Source organism: Urocitellus parryii, chromosome 10 (genome assembly GCF_045843805.1).
Source record: "Urocitellus parryii isolate mUroPar1 chromosome 10, mUroPar1.hap1, whole genome shotgun sequence".
Taxonomy (NCBI): domain Eukaryota; kingdom Metazoa; phylum Chordata; class Mammalia; order Rodentia; family Sciuridae; genus Urocitellus; species Urocitellus parryii.
In genome coordinates, this window is record NC_135540.1 from 138,784,285 (window position 1) to 138,798,833 (window position 14,549).

The following is a 14,549-nucleotide window of genomic DNA, read 5'->3' on the forward strand; positions in this document are numbered from 1 at the left end:
GGCTCCAGAGGCTCAGGCAGGTGGATCACAAGTTCAAAAACCAGCCTTTAGCAACTTAGCAAAGTCCTAAGCAACTTTAGTGAGACCCTGTCTCAAAAATTAAAAAAGACCCTGGGGATGTGGCTCAGGGTTCAATCCCTGGTACAAAAAAAAAAAAAAATAGTCCATAAAAGGGAAAAAAATTTTAAATACAGAGTTACCTTAAAACAAATAAATTCTTGAAGTGAAGTAAGTTTTTAAAAAGGTACTTTGAAATCAAGGGAACACCATGACCTCAAAGTGTAAATGTAAACTTCATGCGGTGTTTATGTGACGGGAGCTCTAATGCAGAAGTAAAACCAAATGGGACTCAAAGGCAATAGAATCTTGTGAAAGCAATGTCCAGGGAAGCCTCTTCCCTAAACAGTAGGCAAAGAGCTCTCTGGGAAGAGCTCGGCATCCACCCAGACACTAACTCAGGTGCTCACCCTTATGAGGGCCTGGAAGTGATGTGTCTGAGCTCCATCAGGAACCTGCAATGAGGAAGCTCCCTGGGGAGGTTCGTGAAGCGCAGAACAGAGAGACAGGGAGACCCCTGTGGCTGCTGCTGAGGAGGCAGAGAGGGAGAGAGCAAGAGCAGGAGAAACAGAGCAAGACTGAGCAGCCGCTCAGGGACTCTTGGCCAGCCATGGCGCGACCCATGCCAAAGGCTGCCTATAAGGCAGAGCATCACATGGGCAGAAGTGGCCGGGGCTCGGTGCCTCCCCATGCTGTCTTTGCCCAGTTCCCTGGAAGAAAACATACCTCCAGGTCCTGTGGCAGACCCAGAGGGACCACTCAGGGAGGCTGTCAAATTGTAACTGTGTTTAATTCTGACAACAGACAGTTCTATAAGGAAGACAGGGCAGATATTCCTAACACGTTTTATAATTGAGGAAATTGTCCTTCCTTGGCCAAAATCTTACAGTGATATAGTTGTGACTGGAGCCAAGGTTCTCATAGGTGATTCTGTTCATTTTGCCTGCTTTATTGGTTATTGGAAATTCAATATATGGGCTTGGCATGTCCACATTCCAGTATTTAACCCTCTTCAACCCTGACTCATTTTCAGTGTGAAGAGCCACTTGATACTCAGCCTCAGGAGAGCAGTAGGATTGAGGCTGTGTCTGAGTACAGCATCGGTGCAGTTGCTGTTTCTTTCAGACTAAATAATCCCCATTCTGAACCTTTCTCTCTGTCACCTTGGTGAAGAACTGTCGCAGCACTGATTTGCATACCACATGTGTGTTCTTTGGGAGGCACTACTGTGGAGTTGGAAACAAAGGTGTGAATAAGTGATTCCAGGCAACAAGTGTGCAAATAAATAAGTCAAATCTCAACCGGTTTCCTATGATTCTGTGTGTTTCCATTGTGACAATTACCACTGAGAGTTTGTGTGGTAAGGCCAACATTAAATATTTTAATGAATCTCCCAATGGCTTTGAAAAGTCCTCAACCAGGAAATTATAAATTTCCCTCAATTTATTTCATAGAAAACTTCCCTTCTTGATGTGGGTATAAAAGAGAGAATAACTGCATCATAGTTGTAATTAATTAAATCTGGGCTAATTACTATAGAATAATCAAATTTCCCCATTGGCAAATAGAGCTCATATCATACATATGTGTACCATGCAGTGCACGTTTTATGATAGCCTAGGTTGTATATGATTAGCATTATATTTGTTTATCTCTTTTTATCCTTGGTAATATTTGTTCTAGCTAAGCATATTTACTTCTTTTGAGCAGCTGTGATATATAGCTGAGCTAACTTAAGTGAAAGCAAATATGTAATTAAATATTCTATTATTCTCTGGAACTGAGTATGGAAAAGGGGAATTTAAAATGTACTTTAATTTTCTTTGTTTCATTTCCCATTACCCCTAGAGCCCTTTTGAAATCATATTTAAGACAGATATAGAAAAAAAAAAACTTCTAGAACAATTATTGACATAGAGCACTATGCTGGATTTGGGGGATAAAAATGAAAAAAGAGACAATTCCTCTGAGAGTTACAGCCAGGCAGGAGCTTCACGAGTAAGGAACACCTTAACAGGTGTGAGATGATATCTCATTGTGACTCTGATTTGCATTTCCCTGATAATTAGTAACATGGAGCATCATTTTATATACCTGTTGTCCATTATCAAAATACAAAAGATACCAGTTTTCTCTATATCAATTATACCTCAATAAAGCTGTTTTTTAAAGACACTTGTGTTACAAAAATCATCTGGTACATAATAACAGATGTGGCAGCTCTGTTCTCTCTCCTGCACCACCAGGGCATTGGTCGGCAGGAACATGACTCATGGAGAATGTGGTCAGGGAAGGGCTCCCAGAAATGTTCCCAAAGGGACTTGGAGGGTACCCTAGACCATGACTTCAGAAGTCCCTTGACAGGCTAATGTTGAGTACTCTTGTGTCAGAGGTACGGTTCCAAGTCCTTGGAATCAAGTTGCGACCACCTGTAGAAGAGGTTAGTGAAGACGGTAGACAGCATCCTAGGGGAAAGGCAGACGATGCCGTCAGTGGCTCACCATCCAGAATAAACCACCATCACGTCTCGACTTCAAATCATCAACAAAAATATGTTCTTTGTGAATCAAAAAGCCAAAAGCAAAGTTGAAATTGAGTCTTGTATTTTCATCTAATAAATTTTATGACTTTGGGATAAGGAAAGAATTCTTAAACAAGATGAAAGGTAGATTAATTACATTAAAATTGTAAATGTTTACAAAAGTTTGACCAAATCAAAAAGCAATTAACCTAACATTATGAGCAAAGGCATTAACAAGTAATTCACAAACTGAGTCAGAGAAGTCCCAACTCTTCAAGTTAAGACATCAGCCTTGGTATCTGTGTATCTATCAAAACTGGACAGATGGAGTTATCAATGTCAGCTGTGTAGGAGGAAATTTGACAAGAAACAAGCTGAATTCCAATACAAAAATCTGGAAAGGATTGGGATTTAGCATCACTATTTACCCTTGAAGACTGGTAAACGAACTGTAGTACAAAGAGGAGCTTTTATTGACAGTCGTGATAAAAACCCATTACAATCAACACATCCCTCCCCCAGAAACTGGGGTTTAGTCAACCAGGCTACCTTTTGTGGCCATTGAGTGAAAAGACTTCCAGGAAGATCAATAGAAGGATCACCATAAACTGAGAGAATAGAGCAATTGTGCTGCAGATGCTAACACTGCATTGGTCCCCAACACAAGAGCCAGACCCGCCTCATCAGGCCACAGGAGAGTCCCACCCACCCACACACACACATTTAATCCCACATCTTGGTACCTCAATCTTAAATAGGAACAGTCAAAACCTTGGAGGAAACTACTAATATGAACAGCATCAAATAAAAACTACAACCAGAAAGAGGCAAAAGAACTCAAAGGGAGAGATAAAGTATAGGATGAAGAGAACTGCAAAGTGTACTTAGTATCCTCAGAGACATGGGATGTGGAATCCATGAAATGGGAATAGAATGCTATTTAAATCAATATTTAAAATTTTAAAAATGTGAGAACACCAGTGGAAAAAGAGGACAGAACCATATGAATGTTGGAAATTTAACACACAACTGGCAGGAACTGATAAGGGAAGAAAACAAATAGCCTACCAGACCTCATTCACTTACAGGCCAGTTTTCAAAACAAATACAAAATGAAGATTTTTTTCCTAGTCCACATAGTACATTCACTAAGAAGCACCACCTCCCAAGACATAAAACAACTCTCAGTAAATTTTAAAGAACTGAAAAAAAATGTAGATTATATCCTTTGAACAACAACAACAACAAAAAAGAAAATTAAATCATAAATAGCAAGATGTCTACAAAAACCTTCAAATTTTTGGAAATTAAACAACACATTTCTAAATGACTCAGTCAAGAAAGCAAAAGGGAAGTTTAAAAATGTCCCAATGGATAATTAAATGCCACATTCCAAAAAATCTGAGGAATGCAGTAATCTTAAATAATAAATACTTAATGTAAGCATTTATAGTTTGATAGATTTAAATGCTTGTATTGGGAAAGGAAGGTTTAAAATTAAGTATCTTAGTTTCTACAGCCATAAAGAAAGAATAAATTAAGCTCAAAGGAAGTAAAATCATAAAATTGAGAAGCAAATCATAAAAAGAGAGCAGAAATAAAAAATAAACAATAAGGAAAACCAAGAAAGTCAAAAGCCAATACTTGAAAAAGATTAAGAATATCAATAAACTAGCTACAGCAGTCAAAAATATAAGCAAACAACACAGAAACTACCAACATGCAGTAAAAGAAGGGACAACACAACAGATCCCACAGGCACCACAAAATATCAGAAGTACCTTTATTCCAATGAGTCAGAACATACTTTCACAGATACAAGAAGAAATAGAACATCTGAATAGCCCCTTATCTTTAAAAGAAATTAGAAGTTTTCCCACAAAAGGAAAGCTCTAGACCAAGAAGGATCCTCTCAACATTTTTTTTTGTTTTAAGAATAATACTAAATGTAAAAACCTTTTTCAGAGGGCTGGGGTTGTAGCTCAGTGCTTGCCAAGCATGTGTGAGACACTGGGTTCAATTCACAGCACCATATATAAATAAGCAAAATAAAGGTCCATTGACAACTAAAAAAAAAAAAAAAAAATTTTTTTAAAAAGAGCCAGACCCGCCTCATTAGGTCACAGGAGAGTCACACACACACACACACACACACACATACACACACACACACATTTAATTCCATACCTTTGTACCTCAATCTTAAATAGGAACAATCAAAACCTTGGAGGAAACTACTAATATGAACAGCATCAAATAAAAACTACAACCAGAAAAAGGCAAAAGAACTCAAAGGGAGAAACTAGAGAAAGAGGGAACACTTCCCAACTCTTCTTATAAGATTGGTTTTAATACCAATTATAAATAAACAAACAAGAATGATAAAATATAAAAAAATACAATTATAGATTAATATGACTGACAAACATACAAAAATGTCTAACAAAAAATTAGTGAATTCATGGGAAGAAAAGATACTAACTTGGAATTGAGTGTAGACTATAAGATTAAAGACAAAAAGAATGGAACCAAGCATTCCACTCCAATTGTTGAAACCACCCTTCGTGGGGGCTTCCGTGTACCTGTACACTCGGGCTGAACAAAGGGGTAGGTGGATGGCCAGTGGCAAGAGCTGGCTTTTGCTATTGGAACAGGAGAGTATAGAGAAGCAAGGAGATGAGACCAGAATGGTCCATGTGACACCGAATTAGAGTTGGAAACATCAGGATGAATTCATGTTTACCTTTGTGATGCTATAACAAAACACCAGACATAGAGTCATGTAAAAATGACGCAATTTATTTCTCCCTTTCTGGAGGCTAAGAAGTCCAAGATCAAGGCACTGGCAGTTTTATTGTCTGGTCAGTTCTGCTTCCAACTTTTCTCCTTAACTGTTGTGGCCTCTGGAGGGTGGAACGCTGTGTACTTAGTTGGCAGAAGGCAGAGTGGCAGAAGGCCTGAAGATGTGTGCACCCTCTTTTATAAGAGCTACAATCCCATTCTCATGGAGGAGTCCTAGAGGCCTAATCACCCCTCCTCTTAATACTCTCTCATTGGCAACCCCTGAATTTTGGAGGAAGCATCCAAACCCCAGCAGTGTGTATACACATTAGTTGGCACACATTCCAAAGCTCTGTGCATTTGGAGAGGTTAGAAGCAATGATGCCCCAGACAGCATCCAGCAGACAGCACCTGAACCAGGTGATAGAGCTTAAATCCCTGGCAGCAAGTCGTGTTGAGGGCATGCACCCTTGATACAACACGTGAGCAGGACACCCTACCACGGGGCCTTCCCCAAACACCCACAACCACCCTCTGGTCATGAGAATGACATCAGACAGATGCAAAGGGAGGGACAGGGATGTTCCCCAAAATGCCTGATCATTCTTCCTCAAAACTGTCAGTGTCAGATCAAACAAGCGAAGTCTGAGCCAGGAGACACAGAAAGACCAAGGGGCAGAAGGTTGGAGGAAGGGAAGTGCTGGGAGTGATTAGGCCAAATTGTTACACTGTGTATTGTGCACAGTTAGAATATGTAACAACAAATCCCATTAGAATGTACAACTATACTGCACCAATTAAAAAATGTGTGAGCAGGGGAGCCATTGTAACTAAAAAATACTAGAAAATCCACAATATAAAATTGAAGATCTAATAAAGGTAGTGATACAAGTTAACTAGAGAAGGGTAGTTTATTTAACTAAACATTTTCAGAACAACTGAGTATCAAAGGTGTGAGAAGGAAGGGAGTGTTCCTTTCTCCCATACAAAAGTCATTTACATGAAAAAATTACACATTTAAAGGTAAAATACAACATGAGCAACACAGAAGAAAACCCAGGAAAATGTTGGATGCCTCTGGCACTCGTAGCAGTGATGGGCGTGCTGCAGACTTCTGAACCAGACAGGAAACTCAGAAACCAAGGGAAGTGAAGAACACTGGATTATGTAAACACTAAAAATTCAACATGTAACACAATAAGCAAAGTCGGAAGATAAAAAAGGAGCTATGGAAAGTATTTGAAATTTGAATGTCAGATAAACGGCTCTTTTATAGACACAAAAGTGATTTCTGTAAACTGATACAATAAAAACAAAGAGTCCAGTTGAGAAATCCTTAAAGGATAAAAATAGTCATTTTATATGAGAGGAAATCCTGATGCTCATAGAACATGAAAGAAGCTCCACCTCACGATTACCAGGGGAGCACCAACTAAAGTGACCACAGGTGGTTCACCCAACAGGTGAAGGAAAGTTCAGAGTCCTCATACCCAATGCAAGATGAGGGTGAGGGGCAGGTGGGATGGCTCACACATGGGTTTGCACAACAGTAGACACTGGAATTACTGCGATAGTTACGAAATTAATCTGGCAAACTCTGTTAACATTAGCATATATGTTTCATTTACTCATCATTTCTAGCTCTGCAATTTATCCTGTAGAATGAATTCCTATAAAATTTAAAACTTATTTACTAAAAGAGAAAGTATACAGGTAAAGGGTGTTTATGGAAGCATTGTCTGCCAAGTGAAAAGACAAAAACTCAAAAAAATGTATTAATAAAAGGATGGTTAAATTTACTGATATATATCCCTGCTGTGGAATGTCATGCTTTATGACATTATGTGATGCTTCAGCACTGCACCAATTTTCCCACTGGGATTATTATGTTCAGTGAAAAAAATCACCTTAGGACAAATGAGTGTAGAATTATTCTGTATATAAAAAGAGCTGAATGTGCGTTTGGCTAATTTTTTTTTTTTAACAGCAGAGTTACATAAGAATATACTAGATGAGCATTCACAAAAAAGTCAACTCAAAATGGTTAAGACAACCAAATATAAGAACTGAAGTCACAAAACTCTTAGAAGATAACACAGGGTAAAAGCTCCCTGACATTGGCCTTGATGATATATATATATATATATATATATATATATATATATATATATACACACACACATATATATTTAATACCATACCAAAATCTCATGCTACCAAAGCAAAAATAAGTAATCAGGGATATATCAAGCTTCTGCATAGAAAAGGAAACAATTAGCAAAACAAACAGGAAATGGATGGACTGGGAAAAAATATTTGAAAAACATACACCTAATAAAGGGTATAAAGAACTCATGCAGTTCAGTAACAAAACAAACAAACAACAACAACAACAAATAACCTAACACATTTCTCCAAAGAAGACATCCAAGATTCCATCAGGAATGATGAAGAGGTACCAATACTTCCCATCATCAGGGAAATGCAAAGTCAAACCACACTGAGATATAACCTCATACTCCCTAGAATGGCTATTATTACAAACATAAGAGATAGCAAATGTCAGTGATGGGGTGGGTGGGAAAAGGGAAGCCTAGTACTCGGATGATGAGAACACAGACTGGGGCCACCAATGTGGAAAGCACTGTGGAGTTTCTTTAAGAAATTAAAAATAGAACTACCACATGGCCCAGAAAGCCCTCTTTTGGGTAACTTCATAAAGATGTGTGCCGTCAACGTTCATTAGAGCATTACTTACAATAGCCAAAATATGGAAATCCCCAACTGCTCATCAGTGGACACACACACACACACACACACACACACTCACACACACACACACACACACACACACACACTCACACACACACACACACACACACACACACACACACACACCAGAATATTATTCAGATTTTGCCTTTAGCCAGAACATGTCTGAGCTGGAGGACATTATGCTAAGTACAATAAACCAGACACAGAAAGAAAAATCTATACAATTGCACAATCCCACTCATATGTATAAATATTTTAAAAAGCCAAATATGCAGAAGAGATAGAAAACAAAATAATAGTGACTGTGGACATCATGGTAGAAGAAATAAAAGAAGTCAAAGGATACAAAGTAGCAGGTAGGTCAAAGGAAAAATCTAGAGATTGAATACACAGTGTAAGGATCACAGTTAAATTGTATTAGGAATTTTTGTTAAATAAGATTATTTTAGTTGCTCTTATAACAAAAAAGTTTGTAAAATGATAAATGCTAATCTGTTTTACTATAGTGACAATTTTACTATATATATATCCAATAACATCATGTTGTAAACCTCAAATGTATGTAATTTTTTAAAAAATAACATACTAGCTTGTTAATATTTGTTAGAGGTGGTATGGGGACACATTTGAGAAAGGAGGGATGGTTTTTTTTTTTTAAGAGAGAGTGAGAGAGGAGAGAGAGAGAGATAATTTTTAATATTTATTTTTTAGTTCTTGGCGGACACAACATCTTTGTTGGTATGTGGTGCTGAGGATCGAACCCGGGCCGCACGCATGCCAGGTGAGCACGCTACCGCTTGAGCCACATCCCCAGCCCCATGGAGGGATGGTTTTGCGATAGATAAAAAGGGAAAAGATCACACACAAATAAAACATACTCTGGCACTGTGTAAGAAAATGAACTCACCAGAGAATTCCGTGGGGCTGGAGGCATAGCTCAGAGTTCGGGCACTTGTTTAGCATGTGGGATGCCCTGGGTTCAATGCCAACTACTAGAGGGGTGGGGAGAGGGGGGTACTACTAAGGAAGAAGGGGAGAGTAGGAAGTGGAGGAGACCTGGCAGCTTCTAACATAAAACACTAAGTCCTGTGACTTTTTCCTTAAGAATAGCTGAGTTAAAAGTCCACAACTCCCAACCTCTGGCAATTGATCCCAGAACATCTTTCACCTCAAGGCGCATTCCCCAAGCTCCACCCCTCCCTCTAACCTTTTCTCTCAAGTTTTCCAAATCTCACATTTTGGGGAACTAAGCTCTTCTGCACAGGAGTTGACTCTCTGCTTAGGTATGTAAAGTGAGGTCCCCAAGTCAAAGTCTGGAATTTCATTTTCCTTAAATATGACAGTTTTTCTCTGGGGGGAGGGGATAATTTTCCTGACCATTGTTAAAGTAACAATATTCCCATCTTGCTTAACTTACTTGATTAAATAAATGAGTTTTCCAATTTTGTCTTTACAGAGTTCCTGAATAAACAGGAAAGAGTTTCTGTGGGCTATTGTTCCTATACTAATACCATAAAATATATTTGCCAGATCATCAATGATTCAATAAGCAACGTGTCAGCCACTGTATCAGGAGCTCAGAATACAATAGTTGAGCAAGAGGAACTCAATTTTTGTTCTCAGGAACAACTAGTTCATTACCATGCACTTTCTAGTTTCATCTAGATTTTGTGAAGAGAGAACAAGTCAACCCCAAGAGAACAGTTGCCAATGCATCCCTTAGAAATACAGCAAGTGTTGGGATGTAGCCCAGAGCAAGAACAAAAATCCGCCCCGCTGAATGTTTATGCCTTCCTGGAGTTTTGTCATTCGTGGGAGGAGAGACCTCACAGTATACTAGAAAGGAAACTGAAAATGAATAACAATATCTGTGATAGTCTAGGAAACAGTTTCAGTTCTCCAGGGAAAGGGTAAGATAGTGCTACTCTGCCTCTTTCAGTTTGGCATGATCATGTGACTGGCTTTGGCCAATTAAGTGTGAGCGGAAGTTACCCATGGCTTCAAATTGAAAGCCAAGCTCTTCTCCCCTCTGCCTTGGCAGCTGGTGACTTATTAGCTGGTGGAACTGGAGGATCCTAGAGGACTGGCAAGCAGGGAATTGGCATCCCATTCGCTCTGTGGAGGGTCTGCCCTGGGTGCTGTAGTGTTACTGCTGTTTACCGGTGACTAGACCTTGCTTCCCTGATGCTGAAGTATAGCACCAGAGAAGCACGCAAGTGAAGAGTGGAAAGTAGAAGCTTTATTAAAAGACAGCAGAAAAGACTTCTCCCAGGAGGAAGAAGGGGACAGAAAGAAGGAATCCGTGGAAAGGGAAGGTCTTCCCTTTTTTATAGCTAAAGTCTTCTTTTAGTCTTCCCACATTCATGTCCTTTGTTTCCTTTTATCTTGCAGTGGTAGAATACAGGTGGGAAGGCCAAAAGGTGGGAGACAGGTGGGCTGGAGGAGTAATCTGGGCAGGAAGGGCCTGGGGCAGTTTTTGATTAGCACGTCACAGTTTGCTGGGAGCTGCTTCTATAACAGTTTCTTAGGATTGGTTCCTGGCCTTGCATATATTAACGTTCCAATTTCCCCAAGTGCTGCTCTGGTCTCCTGGACTCCATTCTCTATAATGGCCTCCATTTCCTTTATCTTACTCTATACTAGACCCGATTTACCTAACTACACTAACAACCTGTCTTTAAATCTGGCTTCAGTAGTATGGATGAGAGTAGAATAGAAGGTGAGAGGAGAATAGTGCAGCAAGAGAAGACCACAGGTTGGGGGGGGGGCGGGGGTGCATCCTACAGCCACCTAAGGAAGGACCAAGTTTTCCCCCAACTCCAGTCATTTTTGGCCCTACATGCATCTGTGCGACCCTAGCCAGAAGCTGCCACCCCGAGTTGGACTCTGCCCCGCCGAATTCCTCTACTGTGAGTTTCTAAATGCGCACTCAGCCTTTGTGTCCCCTCCCCTCCTGAGTCAGTCTAGGAATGGCTGCAGTTCCCACCACACTTTGCATAGCCCCGGTCTAGGCGGGGATGCTGGCGGCTCTGCGGCGGCCCAAGAGTGGGCTGGGAGCTGGCCCTTTCGGTACTAGGCACTGCGCTAGACCCCCGAGGCCTCCAAGATGAACAAAACAGACCCTTAGTGGAGCTTGCACCCCAGAGGCAGCAAAGAGTGTTTATTTGCGTCTGAGAACTGGAGGGTGTGGGGATTGTGATCTCGCCTGGAGCCCTTCAGCTCCAGGGCAATCTAGGTCAGGAGAGCATCAGGGCGCTCACCAGGCGTGCACAGCACCCTGCGGAGTCCTAGGTTATTTTGTAAGCCCAGGGTCTAGTCCCCAACGGATGCTTCGCTCCCCATGCATAAGCGAAACGAAAGCGGGTGGCTAGGGGCGGCGACAGTGGCGGCCAGCGGCCAGACGAGCAGGCGCCCCAGGAGCCAGCGCCCCGTGGTCGGAGCCGGTAGAGATCTACACACTCTGCAGAGGCCCCGCCCGCAGCGACGCCACCGGCCGCCGGGAGCACCGCAGCGCTCTTGCATTCGAGGCTCTACCAGCCGCGCATGCCCAGTGAATAGTTTGTAGCTTGGAACCAGCCCCACCAAGCTCTTTGCGGCGTGGTGCAGGGCGCCCCCAGAAAGGCACCATCAAAGAGACCGCGCAGTCGGGGGAGCGTGTGTCCTGGGGAATGGTCCATGCACCTGCGCCCTGGTAACCTGCCCGAAAGGCTGCTCTGGTTACTCTTGTTTTACACTAGAGAAAAGCATCTCAGAGAAGGCAGTAACTTGCTAAAGGTCACACAGCTGGGCAAGATGAGTAAGGAAATTCGGACTCTACAGCCTTCACTCCCTGCGCCCTAGTACTTCAAGGAGGGCGGTTTGAGTATCCAGACCGTTGTATACCACTTTGGGGACCCTGGGCAAAGGGGCGGTAATCCCTCTTACACAGATGAGTAAATTGAGGCTCGAGGAAGTTACTGGAAATTTCTGAAAATTTTTTAAAGAAAAAAATGTCACTTTCTCGGGTCTTCTGTTCATAAATAAAATGAGAATTACAGTCTGTACCTCCCAATGCTAGTGCAAGAATCCTGGCCTGGTATAAGAGACCTGACCCTTTTCCAAGAGCCGGTAGGGTTCTGGTCAAGCAATATAATTAATGTTGGTCAGTGCTTGAGGCCAATAGGAAAAACAAAACAGGGTGGTGTGGTGTGGAGGGAGGTGCAGAGAAAGGACCATCTTAGAAGATTCATGGAGACCTTCCTCCAAGCCACAAGTTTCTTCTAGCAGAATTCAACAAAGGACTCCTAAGGATCACACAGTGCTTAAGTGATTAGGGTGACCTAAATCCAGCCCTTCCTTCTCCTCTGCCAGCATGCCCAAATTCTGCTGGACTCTCGGCCTGTGGACTTGCCCCACCCCTTGCAGAAAGCTCCTTTCCATCTGTGTGATCTCATCTCCAAGGCCCCTTGAGGGAGCCTTCCACCATCTATGTTTCTCTCCCTTCCACATCGCACTACCCCATTTTATCTTCTCCCTGGCATGTAGCACTCCTGAATATTGATCATATATCCCTTCACAGGTTTGTGATCTAAAAACTCTCGAATAAAATGAATGCTCCCTGAGGGCTGGCATTATCCTGTTCCTCACTCCACCCTTAATCCGCAGCCTGTGCCTGACTGCATAGGTGCTCAAAAGCAATGAGTTTAGATGCACAAGAAAATGAATGGCAGCTCCCAGTCCTTCCACTACATGACTGGTTGCTTTCACATCTTCTCTCTTTTCTCCTGCATCGTAGGCAGTTGTAACTAGGAGGATTCTTAGTCTTGTCATAATTAACAGATATCTATCGTCCTGCATTTCCAAGGCCAGAAAGCTGAAATTGAGGAGTCAACATGGTCATACGCCCTCCAAAAGTCATGGGCGAATCCAGACTGGTTGCCCAGCTTCTAATCACCTCTGTGTTTCTTGCTCTGTGGCTGTGCAACTCCAGTGTCCACCTCTGTCTTCAGTGCTGTCCTTCCTCTCTGTCTTCATGTGGCAGTCTCCTCCATCTCTTCTCTTTTTATAAGGACCCTGTTTATATTGGGTAAGGACCCCACCCTAATGGCCCCTTAACTTGATTACATCTGCAAATATAGTTGTTTTCTTTCCTTCTCCCCCAACACTCTCCCCACAACAGGTCATATTCATGGGCTCAGGACTTTAACATATCTTTCTGGGGAACATTATTCAATCTATGTCAGAAATGACCAGAGAACACTGAAAAAGAACTTAGGCAAACTATACTAGAGAATGGGGAAGGAGGGCAGTGTGCAGAGGTTCACATTTCTGGATGAACTGCCTTTCCATCAAAAGACTTTTGGGGCACGACACGTCAACCTTAAAGGTTTCTGCAGGAGTGGTTTCTTTCCTGCTTGGTTTACAGGCTGTGAACATCCAGTTTCCAGACCCTTTGCAAACCATTTTATCTCACTATATCTGGGCTTCTGAAACATATGTTAGTTTTTAGTCACATCTTATCTGCAGGAGACTGTGATGAGTCCTTACCTGCCTTCTCTCTCACTAAACATTGGCAACCCGGTGTGAGGAAGGTCCAGCTGTTCAACCCTACTATAGGAAGGTCTGCTGTTGACTGAGAAACTGAGGTTCAGCCAGGTTAGGGAGCAGACTTGCAGCTTCCAACCACCAAAGCTGGGCTTTATAACAGCTCTGACTCCAGAGAAACATGGAGAAAACCACAGGTGATCTTTCATCAATTCCATGTGACTAAAGAGAACAGAATGGAAGTTACAAGGACAGACAATTTGGGCTAACAGTTAAGGAATTTTTTCTCTAAATCTTAAGACTTCTGATTGATTCTGCAATCCATAGAACTAACTAGTTTTTCTAATTTGCCTCCTTCTGACAGCTGAGCTTCTCAGACAGTGGACAGTTGTTATTCTCAATGTCCTTCTTAACCTATCCTCCTCTTGGGGGAGACTCTGAACTCTACACCTCAATGTATTTGTCTAAGAAGGGGTCCATTTGCTTCTTTAAGCCCTAGGAGACACAGCACAGGAGTCTAGTAGCTCCCTGATCAGAGCAGTTCAAGAGGACGCTTCTCAGGGGAGGGAAGCACCACCTCTAGGATCAACATTCTTTCTGCCAGGCTTCTGTTGTTTCAGGGTACAAGGTCTTGGCCTCTTGGATGGCACTTTCTTCCTGAACTCCACTTCTGTGTGCTGGGAATCCTGGGAAATATTGTAACCCTGCAAGTCTTCTGTGCAGTATACTGCCAGGTCCAGGCACTCTGACCTCGGCAGCCAGTAGATAGGGGCCGGACACCAGCCTTGCCCTTCTTCCTACCAGGACTTGGAAACACACTCTCCCAGTGAGGATGCCACCCTGCCACAATCTTCCCTTGCTAGGGGGGCAGTTTTATTTTCTGGGGAGCAGT